This window comes from Megalops cyprinoides, chromosome 5 (genome assembly GCF_013368585.1).
Source record: "Megalops cyprinoides isolate fMegCyp1 chromosome 5, fMegCyp1.pri, whole genome shotgun sequence".
NCBI classification, from domain to species: domain Eukaryota; kingdom Metazoa; phylum Chordata; class Actinopteri; order Elopiformes; family Megalopidae; genus Megalops; species Megalops cyprinoides.
The window spans coordinates 29,027,027-29,034,184 of record NC_050587.1 but is presented as its reverse complement, the minus strand read 5'-3'; the positions used below and the strand labels follow the sequence as shown (position 1 = coordinate 29,034,184).

Sequence of the window (7,158 nt, the reverse complement as noted above, 5' to 3'; positions counted from 1 at the left end):
AAAAACCATGAAAACTTAACTGCCGGAAGTGACAATTACACCAACTGACCAATTAGCTTAACTCTGTGGTGCAGTGCAGCGCGGCCTCCGCCCGACCAGGCCAGGGCATCATGGGAGGTTTCTGAAAGGTTTGGATGTGGCAGTGTATGCCGCGCATATTGATCCTGTCAGAAGGAGACGGTGATGGGTGGGTGGCCATAGTGGAGCCGTTGGCATTTACCCAGGGATTAGCTTCCCCTCCCCCACAACGTGCTATCACCTTTCCGGGCTCGTAATTACTCAACGGGGCGGAATTCTGAATGGAAGTCAATGTTCGTACACTGCCCCCCCTGCACATCCCTCACAGCTGCCAATCTGTGTGTGTGTGCTCGCATACATGCCTGCACCCGCATGTCCACCGCCGTTCGGCACCGATCTCTTTTCCGCCTCTCATTTCCTGTTACAATGCTCTGCGGGTCCAGCAGCTTGACAATCTGCAGCTTCACAATCACTATCCCTCAGACTAGCAGCACACATGAGGATGAGGTTCGCTTACAAATGAACTGTGGACAAGATTCTCCGCCTTGCACAGACCTCTCAGACAGGCCCCACTGCAGCAGGGGCAACGCCTGAATCAAATTACTTGTAGAGGCAATATAAGGTTCTCTATGAGAAAATAACCCCGGGGAAATTGATTAGACATACTGAGCCATACTTATACACGTTGCATAAACTGACCTTTTAGGGACCATTTTAGTTAACACTTCCATGGGTTCATATTCATGTACATTTCAAATTATCAGATCCAATCAGATACACATGTTAAAATTATCCTCTTTTGGACTGGTCTAGAAACCGCTGGTCTTAGAAACTCCACATTTGCTTTAACACCTTCTATTTTTGGTTGCCATTGTATGTACTGCATACATCCTGTGTTGAGTTTCCCAATGGCTGCTGTGATCCAACTGCAGGGGCCTCCTCTCCTCTCCCAAGACAGGGCAGTGCCAGGCCTCTTCCCTCACACCCATTCCATAGGGTGGGGACTCCCACACCGCTCTCAAACCTGCAAGAACAGTGACACCCTGGTCACACAGCTGACCCCTGCGCCCTGCTCAACACTCAGGCGACTGTGCAATTCTCCCACATACAGACACACCCACAACAGGCCAGGCTTGCAACCCTCTGAACAAATTACCAATTACTAGGGGGATGAACAGAGGGAGAGGCAATACAGACAAATACATAGCCCGACAGGTTTGCATATTAATAGGCTGACAGGGGTGCAGTTTGATACTTACAGAGTGTTGGAAATGAGACAGATCCTTACAATACGGGTATAAACCACCAACAGATTTAAAAATGGAGGAGATTTCTGTTGATTTTCAGGGGAAAAGTTATTTAACGTAGCAGATGTGGGGGAAGAGAGATTCTACATGCAGCCTCTTCAAGTGAGTAAATCTCTAGAAAAGGCATCCTTTGAAAGAGAACCCCTGGGCGGGAGATTGCACTGAGAATAAACCCGATTTCCTCTCTGTCGCCAAGCAGAAAATAAAACCCCACTTCACTGCATTCCCGCTGGACGGACCTGGCAAACCGACTTTCTGAAACTGTTTTGACATAAGTCAAATATTAAACTTAATCAGCTGCGAAAGCAGATTAGATTAATCTGATTTAATTCTGGTCCCAGCAGCAGGTTGGCTGAGGCAAAGGGATGTGAAATTATATAAATGGCATGTGTTTATAAATATATAAACAAAATAATCTCCCCGTGCGGAAAATTTGATGGGGCTGCATCGCTCTCTTGGAGCTTGGTGGAGGCAGTGCTGTCCAACGCAAGAAAATCTGCAAGCTCTCTTTAACGCTGAAACAGCAGAGGTGATCGGAAGCTTAGATGAACCGAGTGAGACGGTGCAAAGCCTCCTCCATTTTAACATAAGGAGCTTAACGGAATTATTAGTCAGATGTCCTGCAGTTTCCGGATGCGTAAGACCCTGAAGTGGTTTTGATTAAACTCACTCCTTCTAGACGTTTTTCTAAGATACACAATGCATTAACCAAAGATCATCACTCAATCAATCAATCAATCAGCTATCATTTGCTTTTAACTGAAATGGAATATGCATATGAAAGGTTCCCCACTTTTCTTTGCCCTCTGTTTTCCCTTTCATAAGACAGTGATTTCACATTGTAGTGTAGGTCTCAAAGCACATTATTAATTAGAAATCTGACTGGCAGGCATGGTCTGCCACCATGTTTAAACAGGATTACAAACCCAAATAGAATATCCAGGTTAACTGAAGACAAGCTGCAGAAGCAATGCTTTTTCGGTTCTGCAATGCTGGAGATGTCCTCTATGAAAATGATAAATGAACTCTATGATTGATTGTGTGACACTTTTAAATTGAGTCATTTAAGAGACACCACAAAGATTCACTGAAAATACAGAGCACAATGCTTGGATCAAGATAACCAAGAGGGCAAGGGAAACAATGTTCCTGGCCATGGAAAATATACTTATACATCTTATATGCAATAGATTAACATTATTTTTATATGGTGATAAATTAATTTCATTTATTAAATTGTGGGTCTTAAAAATTCACTGCAGGAAAGGTAGTCTGGAACTGTGGTGTAATTTCTTAATTTCTTGTGTCTCACCTCTGTATAATATCTTTAAGGCAGCATACTGTCTTGGGCAGTCTGGACAGATGGACAGACAGATATTCACCGGCATGGAAGACGACACTTCATCTTTGCGTGATCCCCGGCTCATCTGAAGAGGGACAGAGTAAAAGAGAGCAGCAGAAAGTGGAACAGGACCTCCTGTGACTCCTCCTGGTCACTCACCATGGGGACATCTGAAGGGGATGCTGACACTGTGGCTCCATCAGTTTTGCTTTGGCGTCCTTACCACCGCCACCACCACCCCTCCCAAACCCTGGTCACCTCCAAGCAGAGAAAGCTGTGAGCTTAAATTCTGAACAAGGGGAACGCCCTGTCGTCTTTCTGTCCTTCTGTCACATCCAGTGGGACTGGACTGTCCCACAACTTTGACTGAGCACGTTATACTGACAAGCTTCTCAGGTCATTGTGCCCTGGTGTGAAGTCTCCAAATCCTACAGGGTGAAAGGTGAAAGGTCACTGTACCTGAAATGCACAATTGAAATGACTGATGACTGGTTCAAGGTCCTGGCGTTGCATACAACATAAATCGTATTTGTGTACCATCAACCATTACAATTAGTCATTGAAATACGGTTAACCTTCTGGTACTGTACAAACTATCCAGTGGCCATACCCTAATTGGAGCTGAGCCTGGTCAGTACCTGAATGAAAGATTTCTGGGGAAGTGATGGAAGCTGCTGGAAGTGATGCCGGTGAGCCAGTAGGGGTCAGACTTGCTCTGGACCAAGTGGAAAACCAACACCCCGCTGTTGGAGGCACTGTGCTGCAGGAGATGCCATCTTTCAGATCAGACATTAAACAGAGGTCCTGACTCACTGTGATCATTAAAGATCCCACAGCACTTATCGGAAAAGCAGGGATGTTAACCCACGCCTCCTGGCCAATTTTCCAATCTGGCTCTCCGCATCTGTCCATCCAATCATCCCCCCTACGGTGAACTGGCTTTGAAATCCCTTGCATTCTGCTACCTGCAGAGAGCTGGTGCCTTTGAAAGGAGGGGGAAATGGGAGATCGCTCCAAGCATGCTGGTGAGAACAACGTTTGAGTAATGGGTAGGCTGTAAGGCAGACCACTGGCCATACCAAAACATTCCAGGTTAAAGCGAGCCATACTCCTCAGCATACATATACAAACATAACTACACATCCCCATTAGACAGACACCCTTAAAATGATAAAACAGTATCCCCTGATCATGAAACGTAATGACAAGAAAAGAAACATACGGCAATGAGTGCAACTGGATGACTCCGAGCAAAGGCTCTACAGCTAACAGCCATGAATCATTAATTGTATGAATCCCATAAAACATGATTCACTGCACAAAAACATTTCCACATAAGCATCACTATTTCCTATTTACTATTGCCCAGCATGTGTGAACAGGATAAAGTAATTAGTAACAGAATGCAGTATTCACTTCACGTAGTGAACTATTCAAGCCTCGATATTTAGAACGATATTCAATTTTCATTTTGTTCTGCTGCCTTCACCTGACCTGTATTAGATAACACAATCTCTTCTGAAGGAATTCCTATCTAGGCAGCCTACGGGAGACTGGGTTTAAATCCGGCCTCTGGAAAATGGAATTTTGGAGCCCTCACCCTCACCGCGATCTGTGTCCCTCTGTCCCCCAAGTTCAATCCGGGCAGGAAGCGGAGCGGAACGGTTACCTGAGTGCAGGAGTGCCATCCTGGAGGCAGAACTGGCCCGAGGCTCCAAGAATTGCTCTCCCGTCCTCACCCATCGCTTGCACCCCTGCAGACAAGCCCTCAGCATCAGTCCAGTCACAGCCCCCGAACGCTTCTGCATCACTCGCGTTCTAAAGGTGCCCGCCTCTTAGCTGTGTATTATAACGGCAGGGAGAGCCGCATGTGCGATCTCCTCACCAAATAATGACTTCTGGGATAAATTGACAGGAGGCAGGCATGTCAGCTGACGCGTGGCATTCTGTTGTTGCGGCAATGTTGTGAAAATATTGTGAGAACATCATGCATTACGGGGAGAACAACTGGAAAGCCATTAAACCCCCGGAGGACTGGATTGGCTTACTTTTGCTGAAGAGAAAGGGGGAGGGAGGGAGAAGAGGAGGTAGGAGGATGGCAAATGGAGGGGTGGAGACAAATTGAAAGAAAACACAGATAATGAACAGTAACTCACGGGTGAGAAGAAGACAGCAGAAACCAGGGAGAATACTGTAAAATGAGGGAGTAAATTGAATTTTTTCAGAGGTTCAAAATTCTGACTGGAAACTCCTTAAGAGCACTTATGGAGTGGTGTCAACGCCTTATTTCATGGTGTTCAGACACAGCTGACAGCTTGGTAAATATTAAGCAATGGTTTCCTCAGCAACAGCATCTTAAATTTGTGCAGAAAATAAGCCAAGAAATGTTGCTTATTCTTATTGATAAAAATATTATCATTTATTTAATGGTAATAATGTGCGAATGTGGATCCTAGTTAGAAAGGATTATGCATGTATTTTCTAACACAGCAGTGTGCTGTGATAAATTAGTCAAATAGTCTCTACTCAGCATTCTGCATGCTCCAATTTTTAATTAAAACAGTCTTCATACTAAATTGAGGACATGTTAAATGAAATATTCCAACTGAAAATATACCTTTTTCATAGCATGGTATCCCCAGTACTGTCCAGAATACCCCAGACCCAAGGTACTAAGATACTGAATCACGGCAACAAATTCACTTTGGTATGTGCAATGGAAGGACACAGTGAGAGGAAAGGGTTCAACTGTATCTCTGCTGCATCAAACCCCTATTGAATTATTAATGTAGTTGATCCTGCAGAGGAGGAGGCTGTGTGTGTGTGTGTGTGTGTGTGTGTGAGTGAGCGTGTGTGTCCTGCAGCCTTTCTCCTCCGGTGTGCCTTGTCAGTTCCTTAAGAAGCGGCTTCCCTTTAATGAAGATTCTCTCTGACATATCCTCGCTCTCAGAAGTAGCCCACGACTAGGGATGCGCTTCATCAGATAAACCCGCATATCTCTCCAGCTCCCCATTGTCATCGCATTATCGCTTCGAAACACCCAAAACCTCGCCTGGCAGCTCACACCAGCGCGCTTGATTAATAAGCGCTTATAAATAGAGGTGAACATTGCCTATTTGCGGGGTTTTTTTTCCCGTTACGCTAATATCAGATTAAATTGCTGTTTGTGGTTAATTCACTGCTTTCTTTAACTGAATGCTTTAACTAACCATAATCATAGATCGCGGGTCGCAATGTGTTTGTATGCTTTAGAAACAGTAACAACCGTAATAAAATATTAATTCTGTAACTGCAAATAACACAATAATTTCGCCAATCGGGTCAAATCGTTGTTAATGCTTCTCATTCATACACGCTTTTTCCGCCACTCGTCCTCCTCTCTCATTTCAAATCGACACCACACCCCAACAACACAACCACTAAACTCATATTCATCCTAATCTATATAAAAAAAACAAAGATACAATACTTTCCAACACCCTGAACTAGCCGCTACTGTTCAAACAAAAACCATATTGCTTCACATAGGTAGGTTTTCTCTTGCGCTAAATTATTCCACTTGTTCTTTTGCCTGCACCAAAGCTTTGAATGTGGGTTTTAAAATGCATTTAAGAACATTTTTTAAAAAAACAGTGTCTGATATGCCTTAGACAGGCTTTATTTCAAAGGGCTGTTCTCTTCATCATGAGGTTACACAGCGCACGGACAGGACATTTTTACCGTACCTCAAGGTTCGTCTTCCTCCGTGTCTGTCGCCAGGCCAGCTGTAGTTTGCATGTAGCGTTTTGATCGTCCCCACAAGCATCCTTGTCAGGGCGTACACAATGCTGAGAGCTCGTCTAAAAAAGTCTGCGTCTGATCAGCCGCGAGATGTAGAGGAGCAAGATTACGAAATGAACTCCTCCCATTACGGCCGCCCCCCTCCGCCCCTCCACCATTAATTTTAGCACCTTTTGTCTGTCTTCTTTGGTCGCTCATCATATACCACATGCCTCGGTAGAACTCCATTTTTTCTCAATCGCGTGCTTACTTTAATGACATTGTGTCTAAGTCAAACGATTCCGTGCCCTGAATTTGACGGACTACGCTCAGGTTTTTTGGGATATCACCGAGATAGTATCCACAGCAACCGAATGCAAATAAGCGCCAGCTGTAAACATTGTGTGCGCGAGCCTTGTAAAACAAATGTCATACTTTTATTAGGCATACCTCCTGCATGCCATTTCCGTGTCTGCCTGAATGTGAAGTACTGAGTTTGCAATGCAAATTGAGTCGCAGAGTGATAATCAAGGAAGACCAGTTCCCCCGAGGAACTTTTAATATGCGTTAAAATTGTAAAATGCAAAATTTAGGGAATATATTCAAATGGATTAAATTTATGAATTACTATTTTTGAAAGATATCACTTGTTCAATCATATTACCCTGTCAAAGTGTTCTGAATATGTACTTGATAAACCAAGACTCCCATGGTTTTGTATATCCGTTACTA

General features: G+C 44.3%; 1 long non-coding RNA gene across 1 annotated transcript; it reads right to left on the bottom strand.

Annotated features, from left to right (window-relative positions):
* Nucleotides 1-877: 877 nt before the first annotated feature.
* LOC118778063 lies at nucleotides 878-6,895 on the bottom strand. The gene is made up of 3 exons (XR_005004981.1): nucleotides 6,393-6,895; nucleotides 2,638-4,421; nucleotides 878-1,042 (listed from the first exon to the last, which is right to left on the bottom strand). It is a non-coding gene; the product is annotated as an uncharacterized LOC118778063 (long non-coding RNA).
* Nucleotides 6,896-7,158: the final 263 nt, after the last annotated feature.